Consider the following 18398-nt stretch of genomic DNA (forward strand, 5'->3'; position numbering starts at 1 on the left):
CATGTGTATGGAATGTGGCGTCCAACTTTATTTCGTGAAATTATTTAGATCTTTGGAGAAATATTCTCGACGAATCGCAAAACTGTGTAAAACTGCAGGTTCGCACCATCAAACCACACAACACTTCCTAACGGCTTTTTTTAATCACTGAATATTTCTTTTGAACTGATTAAGGGTTATGAACTCTACACACTTGATACTCCATTTGTGCTTTTATATGTATTTACTTTCTGCAATACCATAAAACATTACTGCCTTAATGACGGCCCTCAACAGTCTCCTCTCAATCGGACGTAGAACATCTCTCTTCCAATGTCCAGCACGGAATAATTGTCTCTTTGCCGTAGCTTAATATAGTCTGTATATCTGTATATTGAGCAAGCAATAAAGGAAACAAAAGAAAAGTTCGGTGTAGGTATTAAAATCCATGGAGAAGAAATAAAAACTTTGAGGTTCGCCGATGACATTGTAATTCTGTCAGAGACAGCAAAGGACTTGGAAGAGCAGTTGAAAGGAATGGACAGTGTCTTGAAAGGAGGGTATAAGATGAACATCAACAAAAGCAAAACGAGGATAATGGAATGTAGTCGAATTAAGTCGGGTGATGCTGAGGGAATTAGATTAGGAAATGAGACACTTAAAGTAGTAAAGGAGTTTTGCTATTTAGGGAGTAAAATAACTGATGATGGTCGAAGTAGAGAGGATATAAAATGTAGACTGGCAATGGCAAGGAAATCGTTTCTGAAGAAGAGAAATTTGTTAACATCGAGTATAGATTTAAGTGTCAGGAAGTCGTTTCTGAAAGTATTTGTATGGAATGTAGCCATGTATGTAAGTGAAACATGGACGATAAATAGTTTGGACAAGAAGAGAATAGAAGCTTTCGAAATGTGGTGCTACAGAAGAATGCTGAAGATCAGATGGGTAGATCACATAACTAATGAGGAGGTATTGAATAGAATTGGGGAGAAGAGGAGCTTGTGGCACAACTTGACTAGAAGAAGGGATCGGTTGGTAGGACATGTTCTGAGACATCGAGGGATCACCAATTTAGTATTGGAGGGCAGCGTGGAGGGTAAAAATCGTAGAGGGAGACCAAGAGATGAATAGGCTAAGCAGATTCAGAAGGATGTAGGCTGCAGTAGGTACTGGGAGATGAAGAAGCTTGCACAGGATAGAGTAGCATGGAGAGCTGCATCAAACCAGTCTCAGGACTGAAGACCACAACAACATATCTTTGTTATCGAGTTCGCACGGAGATGCTTAAATTCCGCAGCGTATTTATCTCTCGCGCAGGTATTTTACATTTATCGTCGTATTAATACTCCGTCGCACTTAATTTATGGGTTTTTGCATCAAGAAACGGTACAACGGCGTTAATGCAGCGAGCGATAAGTTGGAAATTTGGTCGGTCAGGGACCGTGTCTCTAGAGCCGGGGCGGTTAAGGCAACCGTTCGTGAGGTGTGGAAAATCCGGGTTCCAATCCCGGTCCGGCAAAAATTTTTAACTTTCGCCACTGCATTTCCAAAATGCCTTGTACGGCTGGTAGTCACCAGTATCCCACCCATTCTTTTTTTTTCCCTTTCCACCCCTCTATTTCATGTAAAACCTCCTTTTACTTCTGTCGCTTTTCATCTTGTAACCTTTTTTCAAGACACTATCCATGCCACTCCACTGCTCTTCTAAGTCCTCTGCTTTCTCTGACAGAATTAGAATGTTATCGGCAAACCTGGAAGTTTTTATTTCTTCCTCTGTAGTTTAACTTCCTTTCCAATTTTCACCTTGGTTTGCTTCACTGATCACGGTGCCTCGCTCAGTTATTACGGGAAAGAGAAAGAGACGTGGAAGGAAGGCGGGCGTAAGAATCAGTGATTTCCGCAGTAACCAGTCTTGTTGAGCAGAGTCACCTGCTGAAAATACTCGTGCCGGTGACGATGCAGAGCCCCGTCACGGCGTAGGTGGCGGCCGCGGTGCGCGCCCGCTCCAAATAGAAAACTCGCCACCAGGACGGTGAAATCATACGCGCTGTTCCCACACCGCATTCTCGCCGGGTACGACTGTGGGTGGATAAGTCTGGTGGTGAGGCAATTAAGAACAACACTTTAACATTTTATTTCTCTAACTACGCTCCACCGATTTAAATTTCTTCACCCCATCGAGGAATTATATCTCTGCAAAATGTTATGGAGGTGACTTTTTCGTCTGACAAAAATACCGTGCGGTCTGAGGCGCTGCAGTTATGGACTGTGCGGCTCGTCCCGGCGGAGGTTCGAATCCTCCCTCGGGCATGGGTGTGTGTGTTTGTCCTTAGGATACTTTAGGTTAAGTAGTGTGTAAGCTTAGGGACTGATGACCTTAGCAGTTAAGTCCCATAAGACTTCACACACATTTGAACATTTGATAAAAATAGCTTCCCACCAAGTTTAATTTACTAGCTGAGAAATCACTTTACAGAACATTAAGGTGGATGAGGAACCGGTTCGAAAGCGAAATGTCGAATTTTCTCTGTCGTTAATGTTGGGAAGTACGGTACCAGTAAAGTCCTAATTCTTTGAAGAATCGTACTCCCTTCTAATCACTTTGCAAATGAGTTAATGTGTTAAGTATTTCACATTAAGCATTTAAGCGAGAAAAAGTGTAAAACAGGATGGAAATTATGTTTAAAGTTTTTTGAAAGTCGATAAGTGCTCTCCTTACGAAACAATGGATGAGTCTAGTTTCTATAATTCGCACTCCATTTTCAGCAAATGCTAGTTTCTCACGCTTCTCACTGTTTAAGATGTTGTATCTCATGAACTTCGGGTCAAACAAAGATACGATTTTGCAGGTACATTCAGTGGCATCACCAACATCTTTAACAGTTTCCACCCCAGACTGGATCTGTTTAGAACATGAAGCCTCGTCACCTAGTCCTGTTTTCCCACCATCTTTCTGCGTACACTCTGTTCCAGTAATCGCCTCTTTTTTCAACACACTTCTCCACACCATTCAGCCATGTATCCCTTGGTCTTCCTCTTGGTCGTTTCCTTTGCATCTCCATTTCACGTACTTTAAGTGCCTTACCATCTTAGACTTGGATGTATCTATCCTGCTCTGTAACGTTTTTTCTTTTACTAATTCTTGTACCCTTTCATCCCTCTGCCATCTCTCCTTGTTATTCCTATTCTGCTTCTGAGGAACTTCATTTCATATGCCCGTAATTTGCTTACATCTCTTTTCTTCATTAACCATATTTCAGATATATAGGTCAGCAATGGTGCGTAACTTCTGTAAATTATTTCTTTTCTTTTTTGTGGGACGTCTTTGTTTCAAGCCAGGCTCCTAACACTTCACAGGAATACGTCTGTCTGTGTGCTATGATCATTTCCCCATTTCTTCCATTTTCCTGCATCACACTTACGAAGTATTTGACACTTTCCACCTTCTTCAACTGTTCCTCTTCAGTTCTTATTCCGATAGTTGGTCTATGTCTGTTCCTACTATAGCCAGGATAACACTTTTGATTACATTACATTTCATTCCATACGATCCAGAAGAGTGGAGTAATGGTATTTGGAAGAGACAAAGTGATCAACGGGAATATTATTTTGAATGGAGACCCCCTCAAAGTGGTAGGCAGTTTCACTTATTTAGGAAGTGAAATATCTCGTGATGGAAGAATAATCAACGAAATTAATAGGAGGTTGCAGAAGGGAGGCAATTTCTACCAAAGAATACAACACCTGCTTTGGATTAAGGAAGCTTCAGAAAAAGCAAAACTCCTTATTTGTAAAGAATGTCACCTATGGAGGAGAAACATAGACAATGACAGAAAGGGACTGGGGCAGACTGCAAGCAGGGGAAATGAAATTTCTCAGAGCAGTTAAGGGAAAAACAAGAATTCACCGAGTAAGGAATGTAGATATTAGAAAGGACCTTAAACGAGAAAGTATGGGAGAACTAAAGATGGATGGAAAAAGACCTAGAGGGCGCCCAAGAACACGGTGCAAAACGGGAGTGAGAATATCTGTGGAAAGGAGAGGAGTGGCCTGGCAGCAAGTGGAGGAAGAAAAGTGGTGGGAGGACTGAGCCAAATGGAGAGGACTCGTCAGCACCCAGGTCCGGCAGTAGCTGGAGCGGGATCCGGATACATACGTACGATCTCGCTGTTTCTTCGCAGGCGTCCAGCTGCTCCTGAATCTCCTCGTCTCTGTCTCGCCAGATCATCAAGTCATCCGCGAACACCATTGCCTGTACCTGTACATATATGTTGTATACGTCTGTCTGTAACATGTCGCGTGAATAGTTAAAGGGTAAAGAAGTAATAAATTAAAGCGTCATGTCTGAAGCGGATATTTTACTGTATGAATAGCGAAAATATAGTAAGCGATAAACTTTCTTCGTTTCTTTATTTTGGGGAGGGGTGTAAGCAAGAAAAAGGTTCGTAGAGGTATGAAATTAGGTGTAAAGTTGGTTGCGAACCACGAAGTGCTCTCATTGTCAAATAATAGATGAATATAGTAAGGGTATTTGCGCGCTGTGAGTTACGCTGTCTCGTGACATATAAACAATTTCTAACAATAATATTTCTCTTCCAGTGTTAAACCTTCAACATACAACTATACCTCCTTACGAGTAGATCAATACAGCATTTTAAATTTTTAAATTCGGCAAATAATTATATGAAATCCTGAAAAATCTAACTTTCTTTGCCCTTGGAAGCCTTTAGATAGGGTGCCTGCTACCATGAGCCACGAACGGATTACTCCCTTAATGACATACGTATACTCTGAGCATAGCCTTGTATGGAAGTGAGATGTGGACGTTAAACAGTTTAGCAAAGAGAATAGAAACATTTGAAATGTGGTACTAGAGAAGAATTTTAAAGATTATAATGCGTTGGTCGAATTACTGATGAGGTGGTACTTGATCAAGTTGGAGAAAAAAGGAAGTTATGGCATAAGTTGATTAAAAGGAGGCTTCACTTGATAGGATGCATAATGAGGTATCAAGTAATACTTAAGGTGGTAATGGGGAAGTGCGCGAGGAGGGTGGAGTAAAAGTTATAGAGGAAGATCAACACTCGGCTACAGTGGCCGAGTACAAACGAGTGTTCGGTGAACCCAGGCATTACGATCACCGTAACAGCTTGTTGGCCCACATTTGGAAAGCAGTACAGCTGTCATTTAATGCGGCATGCATCCGATAAGTCCTTGGTAGATTTCCAGGGGTAAACGACACTAGATGTCTTGGCACAGGTCACACATTTCCCATAAATCACTTAACGCTGGTTTGTGAGCGCGAGGATGGTACCTAATAGTGTCCCAGATGTGTCCCATAGCGTTTGTTTGTTTCTTTGTTTGGTTGGTTAGTTGGCTGGTTCGAGGAGGGGACCAAACAGTGAGGTAATTGGCCCCATGATCTAAAGTGGCAGAAACCGAGGGAGGAACAACACAAACAGCACACTCTAGTCAGGAGGAAGAGAAAACTGGCAAACAAAGAGGTAAAAGGAACATCGGGGCAGTAGAAAGATGAAAGAACAGGAAGGGGTGGTGGGAAATGGGGAGACCAAGGGTGGCTCAGAAACGCTACGCACATTAGGGCATGAGTAACGCCACAGACCTGTCCTGATCCCCACACAATACACCATGATTACAACTCAGCGGAGACACCAGGAGAAGAAGACACAAGAAAGAGCAGGTAAAACATACGGAAAAAAGGCTGTGAGAATCTGGCCAGTGTGGAAACAATGCCAAGGCCTCCATAACCAACGCCAACACTCACTGTGTTATTTCAAGTACAGAGGAAAATCCAAGTGGTGGTGGTGGTTAGTGTTTAACGTCCCGTCGACAACGAGGTCATTAGAGACGGAGCGCAGGCTCGGGTTAGGGAAGGATTGGGAAGGAAATCGGCCGTGCCCTTTCAAAGGAACCATCCCGGCATTTGCCTGAAACGATTTAGGGAAATCACGGAAAACCTAAATCAGGATGGCTGGAGACGGGATTGAACCGTCGTCCTCCCGAATGCGAGTCCAGTGTGCTAACCACTGCGCCACCTCGCTCGGTGAAAATGCAAGTACTTAAACCTGACAGGACAAACCGCTTTTGCAAAGGAAATTGAAGACAAACATAACCATGCAAGGGTCGTATTCTTACACCTGGGACAAGGAAGGTGGGAGGGCACATTTAGTGTACAGGGCCAAAAGATGGGGTAGTCCAGCAAAATATGGACCATAGCGAGGGGAGCCCCACAACTACAATGCGTTGCAGCTTAATGAGGAGTAAAAAGCCATGGGTCAACATAGTACGGCCGATACGAAGACGGCAGAGGATCGTAGATTCCCGCCAGGAGAGGCAAAGGAAACAACATCACGAGGTGGAAGTCTCCATGAGTGCATGAAACAGGGGGTAGCCTCCCAAGAGTCAACCCACAATTCAGTAAAAAGGGATTTGACACAAAGCCGCAAATCCGCCCTCAGAGAGGTCATGGAAAGTGGGGGGTAAGCCACCCTCCCTCGCCCCCAGCCAGACGATCATCAAGTTCATTACCTGGGGTACCTACAAGGCAGGGAACCCATAGAAAATCAAGTCTATGTATGTCCATCTCTAAAACGATGGTGACGGGACTCGGCTGTTCGATGAAGGATGTCATATTAAATGCCTTTCAACCGTCTAATTTTCAACCTTATTTTATTTGGCAACTAGTTTCAGCGTTTTTCTGCGCCATCTTCAGGCCCTTGACCGACGTTTCGGGAGATTCTACCTCGGTTGTGATCAAAACAGGGGCCACCAGTGTTGGTAATAGTACATTTTTGCTATAGCGATCATTTCTCATCTGCCGACTGTCAGCTGATGATGGTTGAAGTGGAAAACGCTGAAACTGGTTGCCAAATAAAATAAGGTTGGGAACTAGACGGCTGAAAGGCGTTTCAACTGACATCCCTTAGGAAATCAACCGTACAAGCAGCATCACCAAGACTGACGAGAAGTTCGTTGATGGCAAAGACCAAAGGGGGGCAGGAAAAACATGGAGCGATAGCCTGAAGGCCATTCATTGAGTCTGAACATAACAAAACTTGGGTAAGGGAGGACTGTTTAATAAAGCGGAGGGCTTTCATCATAAACACAACTGGTTGAATTAACGAAAAGCCAACGTTCAGATGATGGATTTGGGGCAACAAAGAAAGCTTGTTGTTAGAAAGAATTTCCAAGAGACAGAACAGAGGGACCACAGTTAGGTGTTGGGCATTAAGACAGAGCTCCAGATCAGAATGGATTGCAGTACAGCAACAGAAAGCACAACCTTCGACTTAAGGGGAGAGAACTGAAAACCTTGAGAGAGTGTTCATGCAGAAGCACGTCAGTTGGCACCCTGGAGCTGTCGCACCACATAGGCCGCTGAGTGGGAGCTAGCCCAAATACAGAAATCATCCATATACAGAACAGGGATGATCAATGGTCGGGTGGAGGCCACAAGTCCATTAATAGCTGTGAGAAAAAGAAGGATATTTAACACAAAACCTTGTGGAACGCCATTCTTTTCGGTCTGTGGAGGGCTGAGAACAGTACCAACCCCTGGAATGGAAGACTGCCTCTGACAACCTTGGAGGGTGTAGGGTGTAGCCCAAACCTGTGACAAAGGGACAGTAGAACCTAGGGAGGAGACAAAACGTTCCCAACACACTCACTTCCTCTGTTTTATTAACTAATGTGCCTTGGCGTGAAGACATTGGAAGGTAATAAGACCGGTGGAGGACAGGTGTCGCTTCAGATGTTACAAGGCGCGACGACGATCACGGATGGCAGTGGCAATGACCATCATCCACCACAGAACTGGCTGATGGCAAACGAGACCCGTCGAGAAGGGAAATGCAATGCTGGCACCGCGAATTATCTTATTGGACAGATCACGAATGACTTCATCAATATAGCCCGACAAATAAGGTGTAAGCCGGCCGCGGTGGCCTCGCGGTTCTGGCGCTGCAGTCCGGAACCGCGGGACTGCTACGGTCGCAGGTTCGAATCCTGCCTCGGGCATGGGTGTGTGTGATGTCCTTAGGTTAGTTAGGTTTAAGTAGTTCTAAGTTCTAGGGGACTTATGACCTAAGATGTTGAGTCCCATAGTGCTCAGAGCCATTTGAAGCCAATAAGGTGTAAACAAGACCTGGGAGGTATATAGAGGCCAAACAGCACAACAGAAAGTCCAGCAGGGTAACCTGGCCATCGGAAAGTGAAAAGGAAATGAGAGGATCAACAGGATGTGGTCATTATCGCAGAGGTGTGGCGACCAGTGTATGAAAGGCCAGATGGCAACTGCTTCCAGTGTGGTACGAAGGGGGATCCAAGTATAACATTATCCATATGGAGCAACGTGCAAACGCCACCAGAAGACCTCAAAGGGCTGACCTTGTTCCTATAGAAAGCATGGAATCCATGAAGGGTTAGTGAGTGAGCATCATAAAATGAGATTCCTGGAGAATGATACAAGCTGTCAAGTAAAACGAAAGAATGGAAAGTAGCTCTGGGAGATGACAGTATCCATTACAGTTCCATTGAAAAAGCATGGGAGAGTAATAAAAATAGGAGGTGAATGTGCTGGAGCCAATCATGCTGCATGTTACCAACCATTGCCAATTACGACAGAGTGACATGCATAAATAAGAGGTCGCTTTCAAGTGTCAAGTAGCGCAGGGTGTGGAGAGACAGCAGGCTTCTGTAAGATCTGTAATTGAAAGAGCAGGGGACCTTGGGGCACACAGACTGTGTACCCTGGATGAGTTGTGGCAGCAGGCCTCCAGCCTGGGAGACTCCAGGGGGAGGGGTCCTGGGAGGGGGCCCCATCACCAGTGGGTGCTGAAGAAGGGGGACATTTCTCAGGCTAGAGAGGGGGAATGGCACCTGTTGGGGAGGGTATGTGAGCTGGAAGGGAAGGAGGGAGAAGGAGGGGTAGGACTGGGGTAAGGGGAAGGGAGGAGTGGGAAAGGATATAACAGAAGCAAAGATAGAAGTCATCAACACAGAGTGAAGCTGGTGAAATTTCAGATGAGCCTCAGTGTAGGACAAACGATCAAGGGACTTCTTCTTTTCCTTCTTATAAATTTGGCAGTGTGGAGAGTGGTTATGACAATTAACACACATGAATGGCGAAACACAGAGGTGCTCTCCATGGAGTGGATGTCCACATTCACCACATAGAGGGACTGCCTTACAGCACGATAACATATGCCCAAAACGCAAGCACCAAAAACTCATGGGTGGTGGGATGTGTGGCTTCCCATCACACCAATAACACATAACCTTGACCTCCTCTAGGAGGGTACCTGCTTCAAATGCCAGAATAAAAGCGCCAGTATCAGTGCAATTGTCCTTACGACCTTTCTGAATACGCCAAACAAAATGAACATCCCATCATACCAGATTGACACGGAGCTCCTCATCAGTTTGAAGGTTGAGGTCCCTATGCAAAATGGCTCCCTGAACCATATTCAAAGATTGGTGAGGAGTAATGGACTCTGGGATGTCACCAAGATGGTCACAAGCATGAAGGGCTGCAGATTGGGTGGCAGAAGAAGTTTTGATCAACAGCGAACCTGACCGTATCTCACTAAGAGACTCCACATTGCCAAACTTGTCTTCGATATTTGCCACAAAAAGTAACGGCTTGGTGGCGGTGAACGTGTCCCCACCAGTCCTGGTGCAGAAAAGGTAGCAGGTAAAGTGTTTCACCCCAATCTGACGACCTTGAGCCTTCTCCCAGGTTATAGTCATACAAGTAACATTAAATGATCCATGACCACCTGAAGAGACAGCCATAGAACAGCCATATTTTACAGCTTCATACATTTCATATGCAAAGAATGCGTCCTGATACCACCTGTGCCGATCAGGGGCTCCCCCCATGGGCGCCACCCAGCCACAACAAGGGTGTTTGGCACAGTAGCCATTCCCAAGATTTCCGATACCCTGAATGGCAAGCACCCATTCCTTGGCATACATAGAGGGGTGGGGGGAGGCAACATTTCAGATATCATAAGCATGGTCCCTGTGTTGTCAGGGGGCTCAGCCAGATGGGTACATAACAGCCACATCATATGGACTGGCTACACGTCCTGGTGTTTAAGTGGGACGGTGGGGACCTACAGCAGAAGAAGTAAGAGTGGGAGACAGGTATCCACGGCTTAGATGTTAGGGAGGGAGCTCTTTCCCAAATGTGTCACACTATGGAGATAAAATTTAGAACTGGAAATCAAACTCCAAAAGGGGACCAAAACTGCTAAAAAGGAAGGATGAAAAGGCAAGGGGAACAAATACCAGAAGGAATACAAGATACCAGGTGTACAGCCAGATCGACATAAGTAAGAACACCGAGAGAGATGCGGCAGAGGGGAAGATGGGACAGAGGGGAAAGAACTAGGACAGGAAGGGAGGGGCGCTGGGAAGGAAATGCAGCCCGGGAAGGAAGAATGGGCCGCTATAGCTCAGGGCCCCTTTTGCCCCAGGGGTGAAGTCACGGAAGAACCATGAACACCCTGGGGGGGGGGGGATCGAGTTGCAAGAGAAACTGTGGACAACTGCTGTGGTTCTAAATTAGACATCTGTGCCTTTCTGTACTTGAAAATAACTTGAAGAGTAACTACCGCATAGCAGAGAGACGACATGCCAAATGTGCATGACAGATATTACTAATATGATAAAATTGCACCATATGTTGCTACGACATAAAAAGATAACAAGTAAAAAAATCGAACCTCGTTAATCAACGAAGATCAGACGTAATTTCATTGTTTACGAGAATCTGCCTTTATATCAATGTGGAGTTGTTATGTGATGTTCACTAACGACCACTAAACCCGAAAACAATTTTGTCTGAGGCAATCAAATATGAAGAACTGCAACGAGGATGGAGCAAGCAATTCTCGAAGGTATGTATGCATACGCCGCAAAACGTGGATATTAGTAATGCGAAGTAAAGTGACGTAGTCATTTATAAAAAAGATAAGGATTCGACTCTACTTCCAAAAATCACGAAAGGAAGCTTTAAAAAAACAATAATACGACGATGGTTTCTAAAGAGGGAGGTCAAGATTTTCTCCTGTCTACTCTCTTTTCAAGAGCGAGATTTGTCTCTGACAACATACGGCGTACAATACTTTGAATACTTTTCATTATTCATATTTGGCATTCAGTCGTCATCATGCTGCCTTCCATTGTAAATTTAATGTCATCGCATATACATAAACACATATTTTACAATACGTGTAATTAGATACACTAACTTACATGGGAAAGTATATAGAAGGAAACGAGCCGTGACGCATTCAAGACAACCACACAGGCAAAGCATCTGCGATGATTTTGGGAAATCATGGAACATCTGAACCTGCTTAATTGCCTGAGTATCTCTTGAACGAGACACCAGTGACTTAATCACTACGCCATCTTTCGCTGCTTGTCAACTTTTCTCTGAAACCTTATCAATTCGTGACCGTGTCAGTAGACACTCCGGGTATAAATCGGAGATCAGAAGCAGCTGCTTTGCTGTAGGAAAAATCTTGTAGGAAACCACCTACTGCCGCCAGACAGCACGATGTCTATGGACAGTCCCATCAACTAGCCCCTTCCTTGCTCCCACCTCACCGCAGAGGAGCTACGGGACGACGCAAAATAACGAGGCAAACCGCACTTTATTCAAAGTCTCGCACGTCTCTCGCTCAGACCAAACGACGATTTAAACAGCACTCTAACGGAATTACGTGACTCGCTTAACGACCAACGCAATTCGTATGCAACATGCTTAATCAGATGCTAACTGTGACACACACACACACACACACACACACACACACACACACACATAGCGCGCGCCGCGCGCACGTAGAACTTAGAGAGCCCAAGGAACACGCTACGACTTACTAAAGAGGAAATAAAACATTTCTTCTGTCTGGAAAGCCAGAAGACGTTTCCAACTAAAGACGTGCCGCTATGTCCACACAGGCAAGCAAAAATTCGTTTAACTGTTAATAATAACAGGTTCTTCGCCAAGCACTGTAAAGAGACGTAATAAACAGAAAAAGAGAAGGAGACTAGGACTAATAAACACGAAGAGAGAGATTCAATTCAATTTAATATTACACCATTAGAAGTTGGACATCTGATCTCTAACACCGGCCACAAATTTTACAATGTTGTTGTCATACATGCTTTACATTCCTTCAACAGTGTTTCGTTAACAATAAAGAGCACTAATATCTAACAAAGAAATGAAACAAAAGTTTATATGATATAGGGAAAAAGTATCTAGCTAAACAACTTGCCTTTTAAATTATTAACTAAAATTTTATGAAATAAATGACTGTTTTTTATTATCTTGGTAGTACTTGACCATAGCCAAGCCTGTATTAACTGTACATAGCGTTACATTTAAAACTATTACTTTTATAATACCGTAAAATGTCTGCCTTAGTATTCTTCTGTACCAATAATCTCGATGCCTAGGGGTATTCATACCCATGTGGATGGCCAGATCTATCCACACTGCGTACTGAAGTCAACTCTTAAGATTTCAGTGTTCCCTTAAGAGAACACAATGTATTTTAGTCCTAGTTACTGCATGAGTTTTTAAGTTATTTAAAATTTTGGGTGGTATTGCCTTTATTGCCTTCTAGGAGGGACTCCTGTTCATTTAAAGCTGCTGCATCGCACTCTACACCGTGTTCCTTCTCTCTTCCATGAAAGGCTGATACCCACAAATAACGCCAGGGTTCGTTGTAACGGCAATTAGAGGTCCAGGAAATAACTCTGTTCTCAGTATAAAAGTAACACATTATGTTTACCTTCTCGTACGAGCTGGTTCTTCGAACCTATTGATGTTTGGTCGATATTCAGGTTGTGCAATTTGCCAGGTAGAATTGTAGAAACGACTACATTTGTGTACCAGCTGCAATAATATAAACTTTATGTAAATTGAAGGTCGAGGGGGGAGAAAGGAAATGGAAGGGAAGGGAAGGAACTAATGATATCAACTGCATCGGGACTTTATGCGGAACCAGCGGCGCCGAGTAAAAACTTGTGTCGCACTGGGACTCGAACCTGGGATCTCCTGCTTAGTACGCGTTTGCGTTAACAACTGCGCCACCGGGACACAGTGTAAATCGCAACTGCGAAGACAATATCAGCACACTCTCTGGTCGCCTAAGATTCCCACCTAGCGTCACCACTTACCTGCAATCCACATCCATGTCCTCCGAGCTCACTAATTTTAAATTCTTTCTGGAGACCGAACGTGATTGTACATCTGCACTGATGGTTATGGGTTATGGATTCATAGCCCATCGAGACGTGTCAGTTATATGAATGAGTAGTGCTGTTCTTTCGGACATGTCCATATAATGTTCATATAAAATTAACTTTACTCGGTGTATTCAGATATACCGGGTGATGAAAAAGTCAGTATGAATTTGAAAACTTAATAAACCACGAAATAATGTAGATAGAGAGGTAAAAATTGCCACAAATGCTTGGAATGACATGGGGTTTTATTAGAACAAAAAAAAACAAAGTTCACAAAATGTCGGACAGATTGCGCTGGACAGCAAAACTGCTCCGGTGACGGGTGAGAGGTACGCCGATATGTTACAGAGTCGCGCATCATCCCCAGCCTGGCTGATAAACACCTGCTGGAACGTACGATGTGTATGCAGGATGGCACTCCGCCCCATATTGCTAGACGCGTGAAAGATCTCTTGCGCGCATCGTTTGGTGATGATCGTGTGCTCAGCCGCCACTTTCGTCATGCTTGGCCTCCCAGGTCCCCAGACCTCAGTCCGTGCGATTATTGGCTTTGGGGTTACCTGAAGTCGCAAGTGTATCGTGATCGACCGACATCTCTAGGGATACTGAAAGACAACATCCGACGCCAATGCCTCACCATAACTCCGGACATGCTTTAAGTGCTGTTCACAACATTATTCCTCGACTACAACTATTGTTTAGGAATGATGGTGGACATATTGAGCATTTCCTGTAAAAAACACCATCTTTGCTTTGTCTTACCTGTGCTGTTTAAAAGCTCAAATCCTCTAAAGGGCTGCCCTCAAGGCTACACAAGTACACCATTGTTCTGAAACCTCAAAATTCAGATGCTGTTGTTTTGGGGACTCTGTCGAAATTTGTACCGTGGTGTCCTTGCCGATTTATGGTCAAATATTAGATACCCTGTTGTAAAGAAAGACATTTCTACTAATTTTTGAGCTTAGAATTCAGCACTCAATCTTCATCGGTATACAGAAAATTAAGTGCTAGTAGAAGATATACCGGGTGATCAAAAAGTCAGTATAAATTTGAAAACTGAATAATTCATGGAATAATGTAGATAGAGAGGCTAAGGCTTACAATTGCCGTACTCCTCATCTAGGTTCCCTGGATGTAGTCTTCGAAGAGGATCAAACCTAGTAAAGCAATGCGGTCTTCAAATAAAGCTTCCGGCTGTGAACAGCTTTACTTTACTGACCATCCATTCTAAAGCACAATGTATAAACAATCACATCTCCTTATAAGTTATTTCACTCGGCTTTCGTTGCACTCAAGAGAAAAATGAAGGAAGATCTTGGTTTTACGTCCGTCCACTACAAAGTCATTAAAGATGGCAGGAGCTCCAGTTCTGAGGTGAATGGGAAGACGACCGCCCTAGACGGGATCGGTTTTCGTAATTTCGCCGCTGTCCACCGGCCACTGGTCAGGTGAACGAATATCGCCTGGACGCTCAAGATTTCCTTTCTCTCTTTCCCTGTCCTCACTGTGACGTGGTAGTCAAATGTTACAGACCTTCCAATGTGCCCCCTACTCGCCGTGCACTCAACTGTACATCACGTAACAGCAAAGTGTGCGGACTGTTCCTTAAGTTTTGTTATAACACTGTTTCATTATCACATAAGCGACACAGTAACAGGTACAAAAAAGTTCGCACGTCGAGCTCTTCCAGCAGGTCTCTTCCAACTACAAGCTGTCTAATGCGTTACAAAATCAGTCTGTGGTAAGATAACTTATGATATTACGTGTCTATCAAGTACATGCTACCCAACAGACTAGAGAACCATGTGATGTAATATTTAAATATTACTGGATGCCAAAGACACTGCCCGACTGAAGCAGTAGGGTTAAGGTTCAGTTAAATAGCTGCTTACCTTTAAGTAGTTGCGCAATTTCTCGTGCTATTGCGTGGGTTTTGGGAACAGCAGGTCGGATCGAACCTGTAAAGTGACAGAAAAGGATTACATTTACAAATATGTCCTCCTTTATGATGCTTTTGTGATATTAGGCCTCAAACAAAACATTTGTTAATGTCAGTTACAAGATTCTCATGAATAACAAGTATTTTTCCAGTAGTATAAATGTTTGTGATTAGATTCGTCATTTCGTCGTATTTATGAATTTTACAGGTGACCACAGTGAAAAGTGCCAGCATTTTCCCCATCAATCAGTACGTTGGAATCGTTAGATGACAGGTGATTATCGTTCTCTTTCGTTGTTACAGCTGGGGTTGTCTACAGTGTCCTACAGTAACCAATGGCTGTCGACAGTAATTTTTGATGATAATCGCAAGTCTCTTATTATTAATTTTATTAATAAACCAGTGGTTTTCAAACTTTTTGGGTCCAGGGCTCCCTTGACCTGAACATAAACATGTGCGGCTCCTTTCACATATGACATTTGATTCGAACTGCGGGGTACCTCAAGTTTCGGGAGAAAAAAAAAAGGAATTGAGCAGCTTTTTCTTTATTTATTGTTCAAAAACCACATTTTAATCAACTTTAAATGTCATTACATCTTATTCTTGGAACGAAATCAATAGGGAGAATGATCTTGCTTTTTTTCATGATGGGTTCTTCAAGTCTCAGCACAAGATTTGAAACTGCGACTCGCATCTCTTAGTCCACGTTCATTCGCGATCTGTATTTCATGATGATAACTGTCAATGCTAAAAAAACCTAAGTCAAGTAGGTAGGATGTTGCAAAAAGTATGAAAACTCGTATGGCCCTATTACCTACTTGCGGGTATTCCTCATTCAGAAAGTTAAAAATTACAAGCAGTGATTAGGAAACGGACTTCGATTTCAATATGGAGTCCGAAGAAATATCAATAAACGGTCTTGTTCTTCAGTAGCGTGGAAGTCAAGTACTGGAAGGATTTCTGATCCAGTTAATCCGCTTCTTTTGGAAAGTAGCTATTTTAGAAAGTAAGCGCTGGTTTCAGTTAGTGATGCACAAACATGGACTTCGATTATTCACTCAGCTGAAAATCACTGTCTTCTACACCTTGTTGGTTTAATCAGAAGGCAAATAAACCAAATTATTATTTTTATGAAACGAACGAGACGCCCGTACTGTGAGGCTATGCGAGCCGCGACGCACAGTTTGAAAACCGTTGCACTATGCGAAATAAATGCTGTATTCCTTGGACTTCACGAGAACACAGCTTGTGCAACTAGTGTACAGAATACGGACTGATCAATGGCGAAAGTGTGACTATCATTTCACTAAGAGCAAACAAGTCCCATACTGTAGCAACAATTACTGGTATGTCCTACGTATTTATCTTACGAGGACGACAGGCTTACATAGCCGACATGAATGAGAATTTTGCTCGTGCTTCTTCAGCACGCCTAACAAAGGGGAAACGCGGGAGAAAAAATATAATGAACGGAAGCCGACGGACCTCTGTAGATAACGGAACTACTGCACTTCATTAAAAAGCCGCCGCACTGAGCAACGGATAAATTTCTTCTAGAATACGACAAATGCGCAACACAAAACATCAGAAGACAGTAGGTCCTACTCAGAAAACGGGTGTTTTCTGCATCTTCTACAGCACAGTGTCGTCTTGTCCGAAAATACGTTATGATAAAGATTTCACACAAAAAGTTCTCACACCGTTTACAGCGGTAGCTAAGATGGACTGTTCATCGACGGGTTCCTACTGTAGGCGGACGAATACTTGCGTGTCTTTCGAAAGTGCAACCCTTCGGAAGCCTGTTTTATGAGAAATAACTGAGCTTCAAGGTGATCGATAGTCAGGTGCACTGTAAGATGTTCTCACTTCCCGCTTTCCCCGGCTCCGTTCCCCGGGAAATGTTCTCGGATGGGGAAGGAAATATGCTGAGATCTTGTACGAGAAACCATTCGCTCCAAGTGATTTAGGAAAGTTTACTAGAATCCCACTCGTACCGAATACCAGTGCAACGTGTTAACAACACTAAATAGTTATGTCTACATAACTACACTATGGGCCATTAAAATTGCTACACCAAGAAGAAATGCAGATCATAAACGGGTATTCATTGGACAAATATATTATACTAGAACTGACATCTCATTACATTTTCACGCAATTTGGGTGCATAGATGCTGACAAATCAGTACCCAGAACAACCACCTCTGACCGTAATAACGACACTGATACGCCTGGGCATTGAGTCAAACAGAGCTTGGATGGCGTGTACAGGTACAGCTGCCCATGCAGCTTCAACACGATACCGCAGTTCATCAAGAGTAGTGACTGGTGTATTGTGCCGAGCCAGTTGCTCGGCCGCCATTGACCAGACGTTTTCAATTGGTGAGAGATCTGGAGAATGTGCTGGCCAGGGCAGCAGTCGAACATTTTCTGTATCTGGCCCGTACAGGACCTGCAACATGCGGTCGTGCATTATCCTGCTCAAATGTAGGGTTTCGCAGGGATCGAATGAAGGGTAGAGTCACGGATCGTAAAACATCTGAAATGTAACGCCCACTGTTCAAAGCTCCGTCAATGCGAACGAGAGGTAAACGAGACGTGTAACCAATGGCACCCATACCATCACGCCGGGTGATACGCCAGTATGGCGATGACGAATACACGCTTCCAATGTGCGTTCACCGAGAGGTCACCAAACACGGATGCGACCATATTGATGCTGTAAACAGAAAATGGATTCATCCGAAAAAATGACGTTTTGCCATTCGTGCACCCAGGTTCGTCGTTGAGTACACCATCGCAGGCGCTCCTGTTTGTGATGAAGCGTCAAGGGTAACCGCAACCATGGTCTCCGAGCTGATAGTCCATGCTGTTGCAAACGTCGCCGAACTGTTCGTGCAGATGGTTGTTGTCTTGCAAACGTCCCCATCTGTTGACTCAGGGGTCGAGACGTGGCTGCACGACCCGTTACAGCCATGCGGATAAGATGCCTGTCATCTCGACTGCTAGTGATACAAGGCCGTTGGGATCCAGCACGGCGTTCCGTATTACCCTCCTGAACCCACCGATTCCATATTCTGCTAACAGTCATTGGATATCGACCAACGCGAGCAGCAATGTCGCGATACGATAACTCGCAATCGAGATGGGCTACAATCCGACCTTTATCAAAGTCGGAAACGTGATGGTA

General features: G+C 44.0%; 1 protein-coding gene across 4 annotated transcripts in view; it reads right to left on the reverse strand.

Moving 5' to 3' along the window:
• Nucleotides 1-18398, reverse strand: part of LOC126251706 (CAP-Gly domain-containing linker protein 1) — a 571456-nt gene that overhangs the window by 413383 nt on the left and 139675 nt on the right. For all 4 annotated transcript variants that reach the window (XM_049952334.1, XM_049952318.1, XM_049952309.1 and 1 more), the window contains exon 2: nt 15162-15227. The gene's annotated coding sequence lies outside the window, so the exon portion shown is untranslated. The remainder of the gene's footprint in view (nt 1-15161; nt 15228-18398) is intronic.

The sequence above is a fragment of the Schistocerca nitens genome, chromosome 1, assembly GCF_023898315.1.
Source record: "Schistocerca nitens isolate TAMUIC-IGC-003100 chromosome 1, iqSchNite1.1, whole genome shotgun sequence".
In the NCBI taxonomy this organism is placed as follows: domain Eukaryota; kingdom Metazoa; phylum Arthropoda; class Insecta; order Orthoptera; family Acrididae; genus Schistocerca; species Schistocerca nitens.